Source organism: Anguilla rostrata, chromosome 12, assembly GCF_018555375.3.
Source record: "Anguilla rostrata isolate EN2019 chromosome 12, ASM1855537v3, whole genome shotgun sequence".
Taxonomy (NCBI): domain Eukaryota; kingdom Metazoa; phylum Chordata; class Actinopteri; order Anguilliformes; family Anguillidae; genus Anguilla; species Anguilla rostrata.
The window spans coordinates 41164443-41188282 of NC_057944.1; the positions used below are offsets into that span (position 1 = coordinate 41164443).

Below are 23840 nucleotides of genomic sequence, written 5' to 3' on the forward strand. Positions count from 1 at the left end.
AGGGCCACAGGGTCACAGGCTGCAGGACCACAGGGCCACAGGCTGCAGGACCACAGGGCCACAGGCTGCAGGGTCACAGGCTGCAGGGCCACAGGCTGCAGGACCACAGGGCCACAGGCTGCAGGGCCACAGGCTGCAGAGCCACAGAGTCAAAGGCTGCAGGGTCACAGGACCACAGGCTGCAGGGCCACAGGGCCACAGGGCCACAGTTCAGCCAGAGGACAGAAGGCTGCGCTGCATGACTGGCAGTGATGTCATCTAAACTAAGCGCCACTGCTGCACACTTCACACACAGCAGCACTGTGAGAAGAGTATGAAGTGACCCTAAGCCCAGCTACTCATCTGAAAAAAAATAAAACTAAAAACACATTTGATTAGAAATGTTTACTGTAAAAATGAAAACATACATTTTCAGCGGGCTCATTATCTAAATGTTCTACATTTTAAAAAATCTCATTGATGTTGCAGCATCCTTCTGTATATATGCATGCAGAACAATAAACAATTTTACATTTTAAAAATGTGCACTCACCTACAGATACTAACATACAGTATGTAAACATTTCCCTTAAACGCCAATTACACCATGCACCACAGATGCACACACACACACACCCACCCACACACACTCACACACACAGACACACCACACACACACACACACACACACAGTCTCTCACACACACACACACACGCACACAGTCTCTCACACACACTCACACGCATGCACACAGTCTCTCACACACACACGCACGCACACACACACACAGACACAGACACACACAGTCTCTCACACACACACACAGTCTCCCTCACACACACACGCACGCACACACACACACACACAGACACAGACACACACTGTTTCACACACACACACAGGTTTTTGGGGTGGTGCTCTGGTGTGACTCCCATCTATCTTTCTGACATCTCCTAACTCAATCCCCAGGGGGATAACCCAATTCAATCCTATGCATTAGATAAGCACCCCCTGCGCCCCCCTGCGCCCCCCCGGCCCCGCCCGGCGTGCTCCACGCGTGTTCAGAACGCAAGCGGACAGAGATTGTTTAAAAAGCGGCAGGGCGGGGGGGCTGTGGTTGGTGTGCAGGTCACATACTCGCACGGGAAAAATAAGGGCAGAAAAAAGCATCAGACAGAGATCAGCGATGTCTGCCCTCCCGAGGTAGGGAGGGAGGCCCCGTTCAGTTTGGGCCCCGGCCCCCGCTGACCCTGGGCCCCCGCTGATCCTGGGCCCCACCCAACCCCCCCGGCCCATGTGCTCTTTGGGCCTGTGCTATCTACTGCTAATTGTTTCGGGTTTTTCTTGTACCTCTATCAGCTGTATCACCTTATGTTTCCATCAAGCACTGCATTTATCTTATCACTGCCCTGACAACGGCCTGTTAGCCCAAATGGCCCGGCTATGGCCGGGGGGGGGAGGGGGGCGCCTGACTGTGGGGTGACACGCGCAGGGTGGGGGTGGGGGGGTATGACTGGGGGGTGACACGCGCAGGGTGGGGGGGGGGGGTCTGACTGGGGCGGGGTGGGGGGGCCTCTCTGATGACTCTGTGACACTGCCAAGCAGCTCTGGACTAACTGGGAAGATAGCTCCCCCTGTGTGTGTGTGCGCACGTGTGTGTGCGCATGTGTGAGTGCGTGTGTGTGTGCATGTGTGTGCGTGTGCATGTGTGTGTATGTGTGAGTTCGTGTGTGTGTTTGTGCATGTGTGTGTGTGAGTGTGTGTGCATGTGTGTGTATGTGTGAGTGCGTATGTGTGTGCGTGTGTGCGTGTGCATGTGTGTGTATGTGTGAGTTTGTGTGTGTGTGTGCATGTATTGTTGTGGTGTTCTGTGACTTTCATGTGTGTGTTCTGTGTGTTGTCATGTGAGTGTATATGTGTGATGGCGTGTGTGTGTGCGTGGTGTGTGTGATGTGCGGTGTGTGCATGTGTGTGTATGTATGTGTGCGTGTGTGTGTGGCATGTGTGTGTGCATGCGTGTGTGTGTGTGTGTGTGCATGTGTGATGTGTGTGTGAGTGCGTGGCACTGGGAGTGTTGTGTGTGTGCGGCGTGTGTGTGTGTGCATGTGTGAGTGTGTGTGTGTGAGTGCGTGTGTGCATGTGTGAGTGTGTGTGTGTGAGTGCGTGTGTGAGTGTGTGCATGTGTGAGTGTGTGTGTGTGAGTGCGTGTGTGATGTGTGAGTGTGTGTGTGTGAGTGGTGTGTGAGTGTTGTTGTGTGTGCATGTGTGTGTGTGAGTGCGTGTGTGTGTGAGTGTGTGTGTGTGTGTGCGTGTGTGTGTGTGCATGTGTGTGTATGTGTGTGTGCGTTTTGTGTATGCGTTTCGCAGAGCTAGCAGAATGAGTGCAGCAGTGTTATTGGGGCAACTTCATCAGACCCTGCCGAGTCTGTGTCAGTACTGTAAACACATCCTGATCTCCTCTGGGGGTCTCAGTAAACCGCCCCACACCTGCACCCATGTGTAGCATCACCTGTACCCCACACCTGCACCCGTGTGTAGCATCACCTGTACCCCACACCTGCACCCGTGTGTAGCATCACCTGTACCCCACACCTGCACCCGTGTGTAGCATCACCTGTACCCCACACCTGCACCCGTGTGTAGCATCACCTGTACCCCACACCTGCACCCGTGTGTAGCATCACCTGTGCACTGGACTCACGGCACATTAGCCCTAGTTTCAGAAAGGAAATGTGTTATTCGCTGAAGAGTGAATGTGGGGAATTCTGGGATTGAAAGCTGGAGCAGAAGCTGGTTTGCTCACATGCAGCTTCAGGGGCTGTGATTTAAAGAGCGAGAGACTTGTCCCGCATGCATCCAGGTTCATCCCACATCAGGGTTTTTCCGGAACTGGTTTTATTTTTGTGTGTCTAGCAGAAATGGCGCAGGAGCAATGAGAGGGCGAGTGTAATGACAGAGTGAAATCGGTGTTCGTGTCCAGGCACACACCGGTGGGTCATAATTACGGTCATGATAATCAACATGTACCACAACAAGCATGGCTTAGTCACCGGCTTAGTGTGCAGACCCAATATTCTGTGTTGAGAGGATTTAATTTCAGCCTGAAACTGTTTGACTTTATGTGCATGTTACACAACGCTCTTTGTGTTTCTGTTTCTCTGTTTGTGACCGGATTATCTACATTCTAATTTCATATGTAAGAGTGCTTCACCTGAAATTATGGCTGTATTGTATCAAACGTGTGTGTGTGAGAGAGAGAAAGAGAGAGAGAGTGTGTTACTTCCCTCTAAAACACAGTTTTATAGTTTTTCAAAATGCCCCTTAAACTGATCATTGGTCTCAACCATTATTAATTCTTCCGCTGGTGATTAACGAAGTGTTTTCAGCCAATGCGGCATAAGCATATGAAAAAACCATTGGCCTTACCATACAATTCATAAGTGCAGCAATGAAAACACCGAAACACAACTTCCTTCTTCATACAATGGTAGAGAGATCAAATGATAAAATCAAGTTTGAAAAATTTGTTTTAATCAGGGAGTACACTTGACAAAAAAAAATACATCACTTTGTTAAGTAGCGTATTAACTTTCAGCACAACCTATAATAAAGGCTATCTAACAAAACATGCGCTTCAAGACTTTATATTATAAAAATCTGTGCATTGAAGGTCTTTGCCATGAGTGTGAGTGTGGAGAACAGAGTCCATGTATCCACAATGTAAATAATGTTGATAAAATGTGCACAATTGTGCAATGGAAATAAAAATTATTTTGTGCCGAATAGCCAAATTGAGGAGAACTTGATGGTATTACGTATGATGTCAGTATGTCATAACATGCTTGCACGCACACACACATACACACACAAGGCTAATGCTAAGTCCTCGGTAGGTGCCCTGTGTTTAAGCTTACACTGAGGCTAAAGTAATGGAGGAAGGGGTATGGCCTGTGGTCAAGCTAATGCTAAGGCTAAGGCTAAAGTAATGGAGGAAGGGGAAAGGGCTGAGTTTAACCTAATGCTAACATTAAGGCTAAAGTAATGGAGGAAGGGGAATGGGCTGTGTTTAAGCTAATGCTAAGGCTAAGGCTAAAGTAATGGAGGAAGGGGAATGGGCTGTGTTTAAGCTAATGCTAACGCTAAGGCTAAAGTAATGGAGGAAGGGAATGGGCTGTGTTCAAGCTAATGCTAAGGCTAAAGTAATGGAGGAAGGGGAATGGGCTGTGTTCAAGCTAATGCTAAGGCTAAAGTAATGGAGGAAAGGGAAAGGGCTGTGTTTAAGCTAATGCTAACGCTAAGGCTAAAGTAACGGAGGAAGGGGAATGGGCTGTGTTTAAGCTAATGCTAACGCTAAGGCTAAAGTAATGGAGGAAGGGGAAAGGGCTGTGTTTAAGCTAATGCTACTAGGCTAAGTAACAGGAAGGGAAGGGCTGTGTTTAAGCTAATGCTAACGCTAAGGCTAAAGTAATGGAGGAAGGGGAAAGGGCTGTGTTTAAGCTAATGCTAACGCTAAGGCTAATGTAACAAAGGAAGGGGAAAGGGCTGTGTTTAAGCTAATGCTAAGGCTAAGGCTAAAGTAATGGAGGAAGGGGAATGGGCTGTGTTTAAGCTAATGCTAACGCTAAGGCTAAAGTAATGGAGGAAGGGGAATGGGCTGTGTTCAAGCTAATGCTAAGGCTAAAGTAATGGAGGAAGGGGAATGGGCTGTGTTTAAGCTAATGCTAACACTAAGGCTGAAGTAATGGAGAAAGGGGAAAGGGCTGTGTTTAAGCTAATGCTAAGGCTAAAGTAATGGAGGAAGGGGAATGCGTTAAATCATGGCAGCGCGAGACATGGTGGGGCAGGGAATTATTTTTTTTCTCATGCTGTCTCTGTCTCCGTCTCAGTTTCTCTCTCTCTCTCTCCTTCCTTCTGTCCGTCAGTCACTCTCTCTCGGTCTCTCTCCTCTCTCCATCTCTCTGTCTGTCTGTCTCTCTCTCCTCTCTCCTTCCCTCTTTCTCTCTCTCTCTCTTGTCTCGCCCTCTCTCTCTCGTCTTCCCTCTTCTCCTCTCTCTCTCTCTGTCTCTCTCCTTCTCTCTGTCCTCTCTCTCTCTGTCTCTCCTTCTCTCTCTCTCTCTCTCGCTCTCCTTCTCTCATCTCTCTCTCTGTCTCTCTCTCTCCTTCGCTCTCTCTGTCCTCTCTCTCTCTGTCTCTCCTTCTCTCTCTCTCCTCTCGCTCCATCTCTCTCTGTCTCTCTCGCTCTCCTTCTCTCTCATCTCTCTCTCTCTCTCTGTCCTCTCTCTCTCTGTCTCTCCTTCTCTCTCTCTCCTCTCGCTCCATCTCTCTCTCTCTCTCCTACCCGAAGCAGAGGGCTGACACAGTGTGTCCTGTTCTGCTGAAAATCATCACGGCTCTCAATAACGGCAGGCTGTAAAATCACATTTCAGTGCTATTGATTTTTATTTAATAGTGAATGGCAGGGTAACAAACAGCTTGCTCGCCGCTCTGTAACCCTTTATCCGATAAGCGCAGTTAAACAACTTCACCCACTCCATGTTTCCTTGGCCTGACGGGAGCAGAATCAATGCTAATTCGATGGGAGGCCACAAAACTCATTTTGCCAGCATTGTTCCTTCCAAACCCAATCACAGCCCATATTTGCAAACGCTGTCTGCAAACAGCTTTTCCGCCGGGCGTTTACAAAAAAAGTCAAACTGACACCAGAGAAATGATAAATGGGATTTCTTTCTTTTTTCTAATAAATTAAATTGATGTTGTGCGTTTACAACAGTGATGAAGTCTTCTGCTCGGTGTCAGTTTTACAGTAATAACAGGGTCTATTTTACAGTGATACCAGAGAGTTAAATTAAATAGGAGTGCTTTATATAGGATGCACTTCTCATCTCAGGACATCCCTTCCTTAGGTCAGGAGGGGACAGATGTTTGAGGACCAGAGGGGACGTCCTGTTCCTTAGATCAGAAGGACAGACATTTGAGGACTTGGGGTGGGGGGGGGGGGGGTGGGCAGACGTTTGAGAACTTGGGGGGGGGGGGGCAGTGTGTTGGTCCTGCACACACACTGTGGGTCCGGACCCCACATAAAGAACAGAAGCATCGCTTTCCTGCTTGGAGCGTAGCCTCATTGGGAAGGCCTTGAGCAACACTGCACATCAGGCACTGCACTGTACACAACTGTACCTGAGCCGTCCGCCATTTTGGCTCAAATACACTATTGCTCGTGCGCAGGAAGTAAATAAGTAATACAATTACTGACAGGGGCTGTATGATACTGGCTTGTTTGCACCATGTTCCTGCTTTCAGTCAGGATGAACCACAAATACACACATCTTCCGTGTGTATATGTGTGCATGTTTGTATATTTGTATATGTGTGCATGTTTATATGCGTTAGTGTGTCTGAATGTCTGTCTGTGTTAGTGGGGGGTATATGTGCATTTGCGTGGAATGTGTGTGTGTGTGTGTGTGTGTGTGTGTAATCAGACCTGCCTAGAGAGTCATGTCTTGCCAGAAAGTGGAATCAGCCCCATTCTGGTAATGTATTATTAATTGGTGTGTAAAGGAGGGGATTCTGGGAGGGGAAGAACAGGCACTGGGGGGAGGCTGGAATCCTGAGGCCTGTCTGTCTGGCCCTTGGAGAAACTGCCCCAGTCTACAGATGGGGGAGAAACTGCCCCAGTCTACAGATGGGGGTGGGGGGCTGTAGGTGGGGGAGGGGATGCTGGCAGGTACCCCCCCCCCCCCCATCTGCAGCTGTTCCTTCCACACATCTGGGGTTCCAGCAGCCGGGGGAGGGGGCTGAAAGTATAATAACGCTCCTCCCATATCTCCTCTATCAATCAGCTGCATTTTACAGCTCAAAGCAGTCTGCACCACCCGCCATTTTACATGTGGCTGGATATAAACATCTCAGTGCTGAAATGGCACCAGCGAGAGGCCCATCTGTTTCACTTTATCTCACTCTCACTGCAGGGCCCTGCTGCCAGGCCCACACTTTGTTTCTGCATTTTGCAGCTTGCCTCCGAAACAAACGATCATGTTAGATCAGGCTAGATTGGTAGGTCTGAGCTTGAAATAGAATGACCAATGCCAATGTCAATCATTTCAAAGCACTCTTGTGTTTTTTTGTTTGTATTTGTTTTTGTTTTTGCGAAGGCACAAGGGCACAAAGCTGAAACACTTCTCGTCTGCTCGCCGAAGAACAAAAGGCAGTAAACATTTTTTTTTTAAACTTTTGACTCCTGCTTTCTTGTCCCTTAACAAAAACACAATCAAGGAGAATGCTTTGACATGATTAGAACGCATTGATCATACGTCTGAGAGAATGAGCACAAGTTAAACTGTGGTATTTATTGTCCTGTCTGGTCTGGCAGACTGAGTGTGGGGTGATGCTGTGAGCGTTTGCGCCTGCTTAAACTGAAATGCCAGTCTGCAGCCACGCTGTGTCAGCCCAGCACAAAGAGCAGCACAGAGCAACACAGAGCAACACACAGAGCAACACAGAGCAGCACACAGAGCAGCAGCACAGAGCAGCACACAGAACAGCAGCACACAGAGCAGCAGCACACAGAGCAGCACACAGAGCAGCACAGAGCAGCACACAGAGCAGCACAAAGCAGCAGACACAGAGCAGCGCACAGAGCAGCAGCACAGAGAAGCAGCACAGAGCAGCACACAGAGCAGCAGCACAGAGCAGAACAGAGCAGCACACAGAGCAGCACAGGGCAGCACAAAGCAGCAGCACAGAGCAGCAGCACAGAACAGCACACAGAGCAGCAGCACAGAGCAGCAGCACAGAACAGCACACAGAGCAGCACACAGAGCAGCAGCACAGAGCAGCACAGAGCAGCGCACAGAGCAGCACAGAGCAGCAGCACAGAACAGCACACAGAGCAGCAGCACAGAGCAGCAAACAGAGCAGAAAACAGAGCAGCACAGAGCAGCACACAGAGCAGCAGCACAGAGCAGCAGCACAGAGCAGCACACAGAGTAGTAGCACAGAGCAGAAGCACAGAGCAGCACACAGAGCAGCACACAGAGCAGCACAGAGCAGCAGACAAAGCAGCACACAGAGTAGCACACAGAGCAGCAGCACAGAGCAGCACAGAGCAGCACACAGAGCAGCACAGAGCAGCAGACAAAGCAGCACACAGAGTAGTGTCTATCATGAGGGTAAAGTTCTTCCCGTCAGACCTAAAGTCCCTGCATACATATCACAGCTTTCATACCTGCAATTTCTGTTCTTATTACTAAATAATAATAACAATAATAATAATATTACTACTGCTAATAATAACAGTGAATTATTATTATTATTATGATGATGAAGCAGTCTTGAATTAACACATCTAGCAACATGTGACAAAGAATCTGGATGTAAATGAATATATAATATTTGCTTCCAAATTACGGCATTTACAAAGATAAGTTCCATTAACGGCAGTATTTTCAAATATATTTTCTTTTAGGGTCATTTAACGAATTGTAAATTACATTAATGTACGGTAGCTACTTTACTGTTGTCAGAATGTTTGTAGCTGTTGGACTGTGTGCAGCCGAATTCCACTTCCGGCTAGTTTTGTTTCTGAATTCAGTTTCCAACGGCAACATCATTGGTTTGTCTTTAAACTCAGTTTATTTTCTAAGTAAAAAAGGAAGGATGGAAATATGGTATCAATAAACTCCAGATTTCTAACCCAAATGGCCTCTCTCTCTCTCTCTCTCTCTCTCTCTACACACCCTCTCCTCACACTCTCTCTCTCCTTCTCTCTCTATGAAAAACAGATTTTCCATAAAGGAAATTAAAATGTCCACAAGAAGAAATGAAAGAGGAAAAGTCAGACGATGTGGTAAAGCTGACAACAGCATTCTGCAGCCAGCCAACAAGTCATCTGGGGGGGGGGGGGGGGGGGGGTTGGGTTGGGGGGGTGCTTGGGGGGCGGGGGTTTTCATAGACAGGTTAAATTGCTCATATGTTCTGTGAATGTTTACAGTCTTGTTACAGTTGTAATAACGTTGGTTCGAGAATGAGGACATAAAACAAGTTTCCTTTCATTTCTCCTTTTTTCTGGCCATGCTGAACCTCAGAACGCTGCGGTTCTGATGAAGAAAAATAAACTGAGTGTGCGAGCGCTACACAAAGCTACACAAAGTGTGCTACACACCGCTGCTCCAGGGCTCTACACAAAGCTACACAGCGCTGCTCCACAGCGCTACACAAACAGCTGCTACACAAAGCTACACAGCGCTGCTCCACAGCGCTACACACAAACAGCTGCTACACAAATCTACACAAAGCTGCTCCAGAGCGCTACACAAAGCTACACAGCGCTGCTCCAGAGCGCTACACAAAGCTACACAGCGCTGCTCCAGAGCGCTACACAAAGCTGGCCCCAGAGCTTATTTGAGCAACAATTTCGTACACAAATTAAATATGGCTGGGTGGGGTGGTAAGAGGACCCTGGGTGTGACAGGACCGAGACAATGGCCCTAGCTCACCCCCAGCCGACCCCCCCCCCCGACCCCACCCGCACCCCCCCACCCACACACACACTCCCACTCAGTTGCAGAAGTTACTCTTACTGTACGTACTGAGGTACACACAATACTCAATTCTGAACCTGCACACCCACCCCTACATAACCTGCACACCCACCCCTACATACCCTGCACACTCACCCCTACATAACCTGCACACTCACCCCTACATAACCTGCACACTCACCCCTACATAACCTGCACACCCACCCCTATATAACCTGCACACCCACCCCTACACAACCTGCACACTCACTCCTACACAACCTGAACACCCACACCTACATAACCTGCACACTCACCCCTACACAACCTGCACACTCACTCCTACACAACCTGCACACTCACCCCTACACAACCTGCACACTCACACCTACACAACCTGCACACTCACTCCTACACAACCTGCACACTCACACCTACACAACCTGCACACCCACCCCTACAAAACCTGCACACCCACACCTACAGAACCTGCACATCCACCATACCTGCACACCCACACCCACAGTACCTGCACACCCACACCTACAGAACCTGCACACCCACAGTACCTACACACCCACCCCTACAGAACAAGCACACTCACTATACCTGCACACCCACACCACCTGCACTAACACAATGGTTTATTCTGCACCTTGTCATCTCCAGGGATAAGCGCCATGAAAATCTCCATCAAACTTATAAACGCATGAAAACCAACAGTTCCGTTCTGACAGTTTCATTTCATTCAGAACTTCTCTCAGCAAATAGACCATTCAATCAGTATGTGCCATGGAGCTCGGTCTGTGTGGAGCTCAGTCTGTGTGGAGCTCAGTCTGTGTGGAGCTCGGTCTGTGTGGAGCTCGGTCTGTGTGGAGCTCAGTCTGTGTGGAGCTCAGTCTGTGTAGAGCTCAGTCTGTGTGGAGCTCAGTCTGTGTGGAGCTCAGTCTGTGTGGAGCTCAGTCTGTGTAGAGCTCAGTCTGTGTGGAGCTCAGTCTGTGTGGAGCTCAGTCTGTGTGGAGCTCAGTCTGTGTGGAGCTCAGTCTGTGTAGAGCTCAGTCTGTGTGGAGCTCAGTCTGTGTGGAGCTCAGTCTGTGTAGAGCTCAGTCTGTGTGGTGTGGAGCTCGGTCTGTGTGGAGCTCAGTCTGTGTGGTGTGGAGCTCAGTCTGTGTGGAGCTCAGTCTGTGTGGAGCTCAGTCTGTGTGGAGCTCAGTCTGTGTGGTGTGGAGCTCAGTCTGTGTGGAGCTCAGTCTGTGTGGAGCTCAGTCTGTGTGGAGCTCAGTCTGTGTAGAGCTCAGTCTGTGTGGTGTGGAGCTCGGTCTGTGTGGTGTGGAGCTCAGTCTGTGTGGTGTGGAGCTCAGTCTGTGTAGAGCTCAGTCTGTGTGAAGCTCAGTCTGTGTGGTATGGAGCTCAGTCTGTGTGGAGCTCAGTCTGTGTGGTGTGGAGCTCAGTCTGTGTGGTGTGGAGCTCAGTCTGTGTGGTGTGGAGCTCAGTCTGTGTGGAGCTCGGTCTGTGTGGTGTGGAGCTCAGTCTGTGTGGAGCTCAGTCTGTGTGGAGCTCAGTCTGTGTGGTGTGGAGCTCGGTCTGTGTGGAGCTCAGTCTGTGTGGTGTGGAGCTCAGTCTGTGTGGAGCTCAGTCTGTGTGGTGTGGAGCTCAGTCTGTGTGGAGCTCAGTCTGTGTGGTGTGGAGCTCGGTCTGTGTGGAGCTCAGTCTGTGTGGAGCTCAGTCTGTGTGGAGCTCAGTCTGTGTGGAGCTCAGTCTGTGTGGAGCTCAGTCTGTGTGGAGCTCAGTCTGTGTGGAGCTCGGTCTGTGTGGAGCTCGGTCTGTGTGGAGCTCGGTCTGTGTGGAGCTCGGTCTGTGTGGAGCTCGGTCTGTGTGGAGCTCAGTCTGTGTGGAGCTCAGTCTGTGTGGTGTGGAGCTCAGTCTGTGTGGAGCTCAGTCTGTGTGGTGTGGAGCTCAGTCTGTGTGGTGTGGAGCTCAGTCTGTGTGTTGTGGAGCTCAGTCTGTGTGGTGTGGAGCTCAGTCTGTGTGGAGCTCGGTCTGTGTGGAGCTCGGTCTGTGTGGAGCTCGGTCTGTGTGGAGCTCAGTCTGTGTGGTGTGGAGCTCGGTCTGTGTGGAGCTCGGTCTGTGTGGAGCTCGGTCTGTGTGGAGCTCGGTCTGTGTGGAGCTCGGTCTGTGTGGAGCTCAGTCTGTGTGGAGCTCAGTCTGTGTGGTGTGGAGCTCAGTCTGTGTGCCCCACCCTACCCCTACACCCAACAAACACAGAGACAGACAGACACAAACACAAACAGACTCACTGACTGAAAGACAGACACGGATAGACATTGACAGACACGGACAGACTGACAGAAGCTAAATACCATCCTCATCTCATGAGAATAAAGATCCGGTACTGGGTTATGAGAATAAAGATCCGGTACTGAGTTATGAGAATAAAGATGCGGTACGATACTGGGGACTGCCACAAACACAAACGACAAAGCAGAGGGCTTTTTGACTGCCATCAACTCAAAACCATATAATGAAGAGATTTCCAAACTTTTTTTAAAGTTATGAAACAAGCCTGATAAATGTCTGAGTTTGATACAAAGCCCTTCAGTGTGGCAGAAAGCACTGGCAGTGCCAGACACAGCTCTGACTCATTCTGCTCTCTCCCAGCTGCTCGGAGACCCGCGCAGGATACGGCTGCTCTTTTCAGAAATATATTATACAGTTACATAGTTCTTCTTTTTAGACAAGGTGCCGATTTCAATGCCAAATGTCAAACCCATGGCATGTGACTCAGAGGTATCTTTATGCTAATTCTCAGAGCTTTAATATTCAGATTATATTTCTACAGTGCGCCTCCTTTTCGTTTTCCGGGGGAAAGGAGGTGTGCGCATCCTGCTGTAGCGGGAGAGACAGTCTAACCTTTCACAGCGCAGCGCCCGCGGCGTCCGTGTGATCCTGAGCCGTGTCTGCGCTCCAGTGTTTGAGCGGGAGCACAAAAAAGCGGGAACTGAAACGAGCGGGAACGCAAACGAGCGGGAACTCAAACGAGCGGGAACTCAAACGAGCGGGAACTCAAACGAGCGGGAACTCAAACGAGCGGGAACTCAAACGAGCGGGAACTCAAACGAGCGGGAACTCAAACGAGCGGGAACTGCAAACGAGCGGGAACTCAAACGAGCGGGAACTCAAACGAGCGGGAACTCAACGGCGGGAACTCAAACTAGCGGAACTGCAAAGCGTAACGCAACAACAGAACTGAACGAGGAGCCCAAATGAGCGGGAACCCAAACTGCGGCAACGAGCGGAACTCAACAGCGAACTGCAGGGTGCTAAACGAGCGACGAACGGGGCAACTCAAACAGCGGAAGCAACAACGGGAACTCAAACGAGCGGGAACTCAAACGAGCGGGAACTCAAATGAGCGGGAACCCAAATGAGCGGGAACCCAAACGAGCGGGAACCCAAACGAGCAGGACCAAACGAGCAGGGACTGCAAACAGCAGGGACTCAAACAGGGGAACGCAAACGGAACCAACGAGGGACTCAAACGAGCAGGGACTCAAACGAGCAGGGACTCAAACGAGCGGGAACACAAACGAGCAGGGACTCAAACGAGCAGGGACTCAAACGAGCAGGGACTCAAACGACGGGAACTCAAACGAGCAGGAGAGCAAACGAGCGGGAACTCAAACGAGCGGGAACGGAAACGAGCGGGAACGGAAACGAGCGGGAACTCAAACTGAGCGGGAACTCAAACGAGCGGGAACTCAAACGGCGGGAACTCAAACGAGCGGGAACGAAACGAGGGAGCCAAACGAGAAACGAGCGGGAACTCAAATGAGCAGGCACTCAAACGAGCAGGAACTCAAAAGAGCGGGAACGCAAACGAGCGGGAACTCAAACGAGCGGGAACTCAAACGAGCGGGAACTCAAACGAGCGGGAACTCAAACGAGCGGGAACTCAAACGAGCGGGAACTCAAACGAGCGGGAACTCAAACGAGCGGGAACGCAAACAAACAGGAACTCAAACGAGCGGGAACTCAAACGAGCGGGAACGCAAACGAACAGGAACTCAAACGAGCGGGAACTCAAACGAGTGGGAGCCCAAACGAGTCTGAGCGTTCGTACACATCTCCGTCGGTGCAGTTTGCTGAGCACGTTGGAGCTGATTATTGCCTGGCTGTAAACACCCAGTAATTACACTATAATTACAGGTACACAGCTTTGGGGAACGGGGACTGGGGGGTGAGTGAGGTGGGATTGCAGTGAAGTGTGCTGTATTACAGGGTGCGAGAGCTGTGTTTTGGTTTATCAGATGTGTCTGAAATGACTGGTACTGCAGGTTTTAACACATTCTTTTTTCCTTGAGCATTTCTGACTGATAAGTCAGCTTTCAGCAGCAGAAAAATAAGTGGGAGGAGCCAAGTAGAGGTCTCACACTGGGCCTGTTCTCATTGCCCCCACTAACCTGCAGTACCAGGCCTCTCTGTCCCCACTAACCTGCAGTACCAGGCCTCTCTGTCCCCACTAACCTGCAGTACCAGGCCTCTCTGTCCCCACTAACCTGCAGTACCAGGCCTCTCTGTCCCCACTGCTACAGCTCGTCCTACGCAGTACCAGGCCTCTCTGTCCCCACTAACCGCATACCAGCCTGTTCACAACCTGCAGTACCAGGCCTCTCTGCCTACTCGTCAGCTTCCTACCTGCAGTACCAGGCCTCTATCCCCACTAACCTGCAGTACCAGGCCTCTCTGTCCCCACTAATCTGCAGTAACAGGCCTGGGGTTTTTCACTCACACTGTAGTCCAGGATCAGTAACACATGTGGAGTGCTATATATCAGTTTATTAGTGTAGTGTGGCGTGGTGTGGTGTGGTGTGTGTGTGTGTGTGTGTGTGTAGATGGGTGCGTGTGTGTGTGTGGATGGGTGCATGTGTGTGGGTGCGTGTGTGTGTGCAGTGTGGTATCTGTGTAATGCGTGTGTGTATGTGTGTGCAGTGTAGTGTGTGTAAAGTGTGTGCGTGTGTGTGGTGTGCAGTGTGTTGTGTGTACATGTACCTGTGTGTGTGTGTGTGTGTGTGTGTGTGTAGTGTGTTGTGCGCGTAATGTGTGTGTGGTGAGAGTGTTGTGAGGTCACCAGGATGAGGTCCAGTCAAACAGGAAGTGCACTCAGCAGTGTGGAGCATTGGGAATATCTCCATCTGCAGGCACATCTCCCCTCACACATAACCAGTCCTGCAGGATTCAGCTGGATCAGCCGCCAGTGTTTCAGCTGGATCAGCCCCCAGTGTTTCAGCTGGATCAGCCGCCAGTGTTTCAGCTGGATCAGCCGCCAGTGTTTCAGCTGGATCAGCCGCCAGTGTTTCAGCTGGATCAGCCCCCAGTGTTTCAGCTGGATCAGCCGCCAGTGTTTCAGCTGGATCAGCCGCCAGTGTTTCAGGTCGCCAGTTCAGCTGGATCAGCCGCCAGTGTTTCAGCTGGATCAGCCGCCAGCGTTTCAGCTGGATCAGCCGCCAGTGTTTCAGCTGGATCAGCCGCCAGTGTTTCAGCTGGATCAGCCGCCAGTGTTTCAGCTGGATCAGCCCCCAGTGTTTCAGCTGGATCAGCCCCCAGTGTTTCAGCTGGATCAGCCCCCAGTGTTTCAGCTGGATCAGCCGCCAGTGTTTCAGCTGGATCAGCCCCCAGTGTTTCAGCTGGATCAGCCGCCAGCGTTTCAGCTGGATCAGCCGCCAGCGTTTCAGCTGGATCAGCCCCCAGTGTTTCAGCTGGATCAGCCGCCAGTGTTTCAGCTGGATCAGCCGCCAGTGTTTCAGTCTTTCTCCCGCTTTGTTAAAGCTTGATTATCTGATTTCTGATTTACACACACTGGCTTTGGGATCAAACCAAAACTAAACCAGTGAAACTAGACGCTATGTTCTGGAAAACATTTCTGTGTTTTATTTTGCGCTTTACCTCCGATGATGGTCTCTGTGTGGGACGTTGTCAGACTGACTGACTCGGGTGAAGCAGGCTGGTTCAGACTCCAGCTGCCCTGTAACAGGCTCTTCTGACCTATCTGTGCCTCCCCTGCACATCTACAGCACAGTGCTGCCATCTACTGGCCGTTTCTGCACAGTCGATGCAACGGAGCTGGATTTCTGCGTTATGTTCAGTAACATTAAAGTAATATTAATGTGTACAGTACCATAGCAAATACCAGATATTATTTATATGTACATGCAGTTCTCTAATAAAACACTCAAATTGCATGCCATTATAATGTAATAGTTACAGTAATAATAATAATAATAAAAATAACAACAAACACATTACACAGTTATACAATTGTTCTGGAGCTAGCAGAAACTTGGTAATCTAATATTTTGACAGTTTTTTGTTTTATGCTGCATAGAGATGTAAAGTCAAAGTCAGTGAAGCCATAGGAATAAGCGTTTTAAAAGTGACCAGGTCAGCTCTGCTGCATGTGCAGTTCTTCACACAGGGACACGGTACAGAGCCTCAGGGGAAAGGTCCATGTGTGTGGCTGTGTATGGGTGAGTGTGTGTGTGTGTGTGTATGGGTGAGTGTGTGTGTGTGTATATAGGTGCGTGTGTGTGTTCGTGCATGAGTGTGTGTACATGTGTGTGAGTGTGTATTCATATATATAGGTGTGTGTCTGTTTGTGTGTGTGTGTGTGTGTGTGTGTGTGTGTGGATGGGTGCATGTGTGTGGGTGCGTGTGTGTGTGTGTGTGGATGGGTGCATGTGTGTGGGTGCGTGTGTGGGTGTGTGTGGATGGTGTGTGTGTAGATGGGACTGGGTTAAACTCCATTATTTTGATGTCTCTCACTTAGCTTGCTGCTCAATCTGAGTTGTGCCAATTCAATGGGATTCTTTTGCCATTTCTTACAGACCAACATGCAATTTAATTACCCACCATCCTCTCTGCTTTTCTGAGAGATGGAGAAAGCGCCTCTGAAAGAATGCGACCCCCCCCCCTTTCTCTGGGAAGGGAATGGAGGTGCAGAAGCAGTGATGGATCGACTCGGAGAAACACATCATGCCTGGAGCATTTCTGATTATTTTTACTATTCTTTTTTTGTTGTTGTTTTCTTTGTTTTCATAATGTAATAAACATTACATGCACAAGGTCCCACCAAAAACATGCCTGTCTGCTGCCCTCAGCCCCCTCTCCCACTGTTCCACCCGGACGGGTCACGTCTTCGGGTCCTGAACCCTAAATTTCATTCAGCGCTTCAGAAGAGAGGAAACCAATGCCCCCCCCCCCCCCATCTCTCCCTCTCAATCTCTCCCTGTCTCTCACTCTTTCCCGCCTCTCTATCTCTCCCCCCCTCTCTGTCTCTATCTTTCCCCCCCTCCCTCTCCCTCCCTCATAGCTATATTAAGATTTTGCATCTGGACATTAGCTTCTGGTCCCACAGAAAACAGGTTCTATCTTTTCTGTCTAACAGTATCAAGAGTCTCTTCAAAGTAAACAAATCAATAGCGCTTCTATAAAGGCTGAATACAGAGGTTACATTTGTGCGAGTCAATTTCCCTCTTCCCTCTCCAAAACAAATGTTTTTATTCTCTTAAAAAACACCTCCCTTGAGCTGAGATGACCTGCAGCTTTTACATAATGCACATCTCAAAGATAAAAATGCTTCATTTGGCACTGCCCCCTAGCCCTCCCTCAGCTGTGTGTGTGTGTGTGTGTGTGTGAGAGAGAGTGTGAGAGAAAGAGAGAGAGAGTATCTATCTCTAATGAGCCTGAAGACTTAGAGTAATGTTATCTTTGGAAAATGAAAAGGAGACATTGTGATGACAAATTTTTTTAAATCTTCATATTATTATAAAGACATAACTAGCAGACAGATTAAAAAAGTAAAGCCTGGATAATTATGGCAGTGAGATACAACATGTTATAATTTAAGAAGATTTTAAAGAGAGCAGCTGAACAGATGTGTGTCGAGTACTGCTTTTAAAACCCATGCTGACCCCCTGCAACGACTGGAGAGGGTTTATATATACAATACCCTAACCCTAACCCTAACCCCCAACACGAGAGGGTTATACATACACCCTCAACCCCCCCCCCCACCAAACCCTCATACCCCCCCCATCCAACACAATACCCTAACCCTAACCCTAACCCCCTGCAACGACTGGAGAGGGTTTATATATACACCCTAACCCTAACCTATAACCCCCCACAACAACACCTCATACACTACCCCACCAGAACACCACCACCCTCATACCACCCCCCCCACCAAACACCACACCTCATACACCCCCCCACCAGAACACAACCACCCTCATAATCACCCCCCCCACCAGAACACCACCACCCTCATACACCCCCCCACCAGAACACAACCACCTCATATACCCCCCACCAGCAAACACCCACCCTCATATACCCCCCCCCACCAGAACACAACCGCCCTCATATACCCCCCCACCAGAACACCACCACCCTCATACACACCCCCCCACCCCACCACCAAACCAAGAACACAACCCTCATATACCCCCCCACCAGAACACCACCACCCATCAACCCCCCCACCAACCCCCATATCCCCCCCCCACCAGAACACCACCACCCTCATATACCCCCCCTCCACCAGAACACCACCACTTCTGCCAAACCAGTGAACCCTTAAGAGGAGGTTCGCATCCGTTAGATTCCAGGCCTACTTCACCATTTCAGATTATAATGACGTGCATGACTGCCAACAGTAAAACAACTATTTGAAATCCAAAAATGGTGCCAAGGTCAGTGTGCTTGTTTACACGCTCTCAGTCGCAAAGTTTCCAGGTCGGAATCAGCTCATCAAAAATAAAAGATAGTTTTTTTTTTACAAGTGGTTACAGAGGACATTTTCAGACCATTTGCTCATTAATTACTCCTTTAGAAGACATCATTATGAGGCTGCTGGTCCTGGTCCCTCCCCAAACACACACACACACACACACACACACATCAATAACAAGTCGGGATAGATGCAGTGGGTTCTGGCAGAGGGCTAGTCTCTCAGCATTTGTGGCTTTGTGAATAGGCCACAGCATACATAATAATAATATAACAGAAACACATACAATTATTAAAATAAAAACACAATATGACTGAAGTATTACAGGCAAAGATACTGTAAATAGAAAAAGATCTCAATAGAACAGATGTGTTTCTATATAATAAATTGATAACTGTATTTTCAATTGAAAAAAGGCACATCGACAATATTATTGTATTAATATTAAGTATTTTAGGGCCAGAAGTAGTTGGTAGTCCCTGTAACCGACACCTCATATAAAAGTATAAAAATGTAATTAGTAATGGAGAGAGAGGCGACCCGCGTAATTCCTGGTGCACTGCTGGAAAGCGCCAATCAACCGAACTGTTTATAATAATGGGCTTGCTTGGCTAGCAGGTAGGCTACAGCAACACTGCAATGCAATTAGGCCGGTATGAAAAAGCTGTTAGCATTCATTCCTGTTATTATGTGTTTGAACAAATAAATGCTTAATAGGAAGAAAAAAAACAAACTAGTTAAAGCGCAGTTTATTGTTTGCATTTGACAGTGCATTTCATATGATCACGTAACCGTCTGCTTTAATGTTGACTGGTGCGTCATTCCTACTACACTCCACGAGAGCGCAGATTCGACCTAATTAATCAGTTTATTGCGTAAAATAGTTAACGGCTTTAGCTAATCGCGAGCTGTTCTCTTTGTGATTTTGACATTTAAAAAAATCAGTAGCATGATTGTAATGTTGGCAATTTTTGGAAATATTACCACTACCGCTGTGAAATGGATAAGTGTTTGACTCACGATGACTGTAACGTTAACGAGAAGAAAAGTTTTAGCATGGGTTGATATATTTGGGTAATCGCTCAATGTTTGGGCACGTGGTCGAACTGGCTGCTTTATGAATGGAAAATTGCAGACAAACTTTTGCACTTTTGCACATGAAAACATTTCCCTACCTGGTTTTCGGGGAACTGGTTCGTAGGGCGAACGGCAGTGGCACACACAACACGACAGTCTCCTCTGATAAAAAAAAAAATAAAATATATATATTTTTTAAATTACAATGACAAAAAATAAGTAGATATATAAATAAACGAAAGTGAACGTTCAGATTAGCCTGCTAGCGAGCCGATTAAATCATCTCGCATATAAATTCGGCAAATCACTGGTAAACGTGCTTAGAACGTTAAATAAAGGGCAATAAGAAAAATCAAGATACCGCATTTTCTAATATTACAGATCAATTTTTCCAACTTTCATATTCGTATATATTTTATGCGGAGCGGGACTATGAATGAGACCTTCACCTCTCTGTCGGCATTTGCTGCTTTAACCTGGACAGAGTGCGCACAGGTGCACGCCGCCAGAACGCGCAGAGCACAAAACAAATAGGCTACCAGGTGGAGATGATTGCCCCAAATGAAATAACCAAAAAAAAGAAAGAAAAGCTCGAATTTAGTGAAATGCAAACACCGTTACACTGGCGTGAACCCAGACATCACCTGCTGGGGTACATCACACGATTTCGTCTTTTAGTGTTACCCATTTAGGCAAGAATTTAACACCTGCCACATACCGCTGCAGTTAGACCTCGCTGGACGGACGGAAGTGTGCTTGATGTGTTTCACAGCTATAGGACAAGCCCATTTTGAGCTGCACACTTTTACGCTGAGAGCACAGAAACCTGCCGATCTTCGGAGAGCTGAACTTTTATACTGCCCTGCAGGGAAGCATCATTCACCGGTAGTGGAATCTACTGCAGGACCAGGTTAGACAAGTTTTCGATTTTGCAAAGTTACAACAATGGTGGAGTACATGGAGGAGACAGGGTGAAAACACATTTTAGCTTTGGGAAAATATCAAATTGTCTACCCCAATATTATGTTGTTTTTAGTAAAATTGCTAGTGCCCCCCATTAAAAAAAAAAAAGGTCCGAAAACTTTTTCCTGTTTGTTGCACCCCTCCCCACACTCCCCAAAGTTGAAATGAGATTTACATCCTTGGTGGGGTATAAAAAAATGTGTCCACTAAGTTATACTGTCAACCCAGTTATGAAAATATGATAAAATATGCAGAATCTAATGACACGACTGTATGTATATTTTCTGTTGTTTTAAATGAACAGTGGCTTTTATGCAGAGCTGAGATGTCTGCTGTCTGGTTGAGCGCCTGATCTTTTTCTGACCAGTAGGCCAGGCCACACTTCCACTGCTGGCCTTTTACCTCATACATTATATGAACAAAATTATCTGGACACCCCTTTGTGTGGGGCTGTTTTTCATGGTTTGGGCTCAGCCCCTTAGTTACAGTGAAGGCAAATCTTAATGCTACGGCATACAATCACACTCTAGACGATTCTGTGCTTCCACAACATTCTGGGGAAAACCTTTTCCTGTGTTAGCATGACAGTGCCCCCGGGCACACAGTGAGGTCCATACAGAAATGGTTTTGTTATGAACGGTGTAGAAGAACTTGACTGGCCTAATCACCCAATCAGTGCCCGTCGTCACTAATGCTCTTTTGGCTGAATGGAAGCAAATCCCAGCAGCAATGTTCCAACATTTAGTATAAACCCTTCCCAGAAGAGTGGAGGTTGTTATAGTAGCAAAGAGTGGACCAACTCCATATTAATGCCTATAATTTTGGATGAGATGTTGGATGTCAGGTGTCCACATACTTTTTGCCACGTTGTGTATCTTAGCCAAATCCGGTTGGCTCTTTATTTCTATTTTATTTTTAATTCAATTTAATGAAATATTATGAGAATTAGTGTACTTTCTTATCAGTTTTAAAGCAGAATTCGTTTTATCAGATAGTCAATGATAGCTACTGTTAAAGTTGACAATTCTACTTTTTTCTTTCATATTTAATATATTCAAATGAACTTATTTGGGATGGAATTATATATTGTAATTACTGCTGCACATGTTGGGGTGGTCTGCCTTTCAGAGTTCTATATATAAACTGATAAGTAGAATGTGTGTGTTGTTAGAATTAAGAACTAAGTCAGACTATGTGTTTCAATTAGAATTTATTAATTAACTGATTCAACTAGTTTAAGTATTTTTAAAAAGTATACTAAACAGAAATCCACAGCTTTTGGGCTTAATTAAATTAATTGATGAATAAAGTAATATCCCTCTCACAGATGTGACCAGGATTAACCATTTAAGGCTGGTTACACAAAAAAAAATCACAACACCATATGCCAGCTTTTATTGAATATATAATGGATTTATATTATAGGAAAATTATCCTTCTCAGTCTAGCAAATGATATAAAGTAAAGTCTGGCAGCTATTTAATCTCTTGCGTCAAGAAAAAACAGCTTTTACTCATAGAATATATGCTGATATTATTTTTCCCATTTTTAATTTATCGGTTTTAAATTTAATTACTATACAATATTTTTCATTTTCCCTCTACATCAGTGTTTCTCAACCCTGGTCCTGGGGACCCACTGCCCTGCATGTTTTAGATGTCTCCCTGCTCCAACACACCTGATTCAAATGAACGGGTCGTTATCAGGCTTCTGCAGAGCTTGATAACGACCCATTCATTTGAATCAGGTGTGTTGGAGCAGGGAGACATCTAAAACATGCAGGGCAGTGGGTCCCCAGGACCAGGGTTGAGAAACACAGCTCTACATTGAGGTTTTGTTAAATGCATTGAATTTAAACCACACTCACTGTTTCTGAGTTAGCATTTTTTGAACAGGAAAGACGCTTCACAGATATAACAACACTGTTTCATTATCGTGCATTATTCTGAAGCACTATTCATTCACATCCCTGCCCTCACTTGAGTTCACTCATAAACGATTCCTCCTGCGCGAGAAACTCGATCAGAGGAAAATGAGGACACTGTGGTGCTGACCTATGTGGCCATCAGACAGTACTGAGAAATACTGAGGAGAGGAGAGGAGAGGTGAGGGGAGAGAGGAGCGCGGAGAAGGGGAAGACAGGAGAGGAGAGAGGGGAGGGAAGGAGAAGAGAAGGGGAAGAAAGGGGAGGTCAGAGGAAGAGAGGAGAATATCAAGGCGTGCGTGCGTGCGTGCATGCGTGCTGCTGTGGCTCAGTGGTGGAACATTGATCTTGCTGCAGCAGCTCTGTGCAGGAAATACTCTAAAGGTCAGTCATTCCAGGTGAGAGAGCTGGGATATCGACTGCAGAGAGTTTCAGACTGATGAGACTATTATGGTTCAAGTTCACTCACACACACACCTGTGCAGAGAAGTTTCAAAGCACAAACAATTTACTTTCTAAAGTCCATTAACCTGCTCCTCACAAGCATACAGACACCGCTGTATAAGACTGAGGCCTGCCGCCATTCCCAAAATAGCTGTGTCTGAGGGGGCTTCAGCTGCGCTGTGCTCAGTCTGAGGGGGCTTCAGCTGCGCTGTGCTCAGTCTGTGGGGGCTGTGCTGTGCTCAGTCTGAGGGGGCTGCGCTGTGCTCAGTCTGAGGGGGCTGTGCTCTGCTGTGCTCAGTCTGAGGGGGCTTTAGCTGCACTGTGCTCAGTCTGAGGGGGCTGTGCTCTGCTGTGCTCAGTCTGAGGGGGCTTTAGCTGCGCTGTGCTCAGTCTGAGGGGACTAGCTGTGCTCAGTCTGAGGGGGCTTTAGCTGCGCTGTGCTCAGTCTGAGAGGACTAGCTGCGCTGTGCTCAGTCTGAGAGGACTAGCTGTGCTGTGCTCAGTCTGAGAGGGCTGTGCTGTGCTCAGTCTGAAGGGGCTTTAGCTGTGCTGTGCTCAGTCTGAGGGGGCTAGCTGTGCTGTGCTCAGTCTGAGAGGGCTAGCTGCGCTGTGCTCAGTCTGAGAGGGCTTTAGCTGTGCTGTGCTCAGTCTGAGAGGGCTGTGCTGCACTGTGCTCAGTCTGAGAGGGCTTTAGCTGTGCTGTGCTCAGTCTGAGAGGGCTGTGCTGCGCTGTGCTCAGTCTGAGAGGGCTGTGCTGCGCTGTGCTCAGTCTGAGAGGGCTTTAGCTGTGCTGTGCTCAGTCTGAGAGGGCTTTAGCTGTGCTGTGCTCAGTCTGAGAGGGCTGTGCTGTGCTGTGCTCAGTCTGAGGGGGCTTTAGCTGCGCTATGCTCAGTCTGAAGGGGCTTTAGCTGTGCTGTGCTCAGTCTGAGGGGGCTTTAGCTGTGCTGTGCTCAGTCTGAGAGGGCTTTCTGTGTTGTGCTCAGTCTGAGAGGGCTGTGCTGTGCTGTGCTCAGTCTGAGAGGGCTGTGCTGCGCTGTGTTCAGTCTGAGAGAGCTGCGCTGTGCTCAGTTTGAGAGGGCTGTGCTGCGCTGTGCTCAGTCTGAGGGGGCTTTAGCTGCGCTGTGCTCAGTGTGAGGGGGCTTTCTG

General features: G+C 48.2%; 2 long non-coding RNA genes across 3 annotated transcripts in view; one reads left to right on the forward strand and one right to left on the reverse strand.

Moving 5' to 3' along the window:
• Window positions 1–19543, reverse strand: part of LOC135236806 (uncharacterized) — a 54701-nt gene extending 35158 nt beyond the window's left edge. Inside the window, exon 1 of the long non-coding RNA XR_010324671.1 lies at window positions 19462–19543. This is a non-coding gene — a long non-coding RNA (uncharacterized LOC135236806). The remainder of the gene's footprint in view (window positions 1–19461) is intronic.
• Window positions 19544–19914: 371 nt separating this feature from the next.
• Window positions 19915–23840, forward strand: part of LOC135236805 (uncharacterized) — a 40061-nt gene continuing 36135 nt past the window's right edge. For both annotated transcript variants that reach the window (XR_010324669.1, XR_010324670.1), the window contains exon 1: window positions 19915–20273. This is a non-coding gene — a long non-coding RNA (uncharacterized LOC135236805). The remainder of the gene's footprint in view (window positions 20274–23840) is intronic.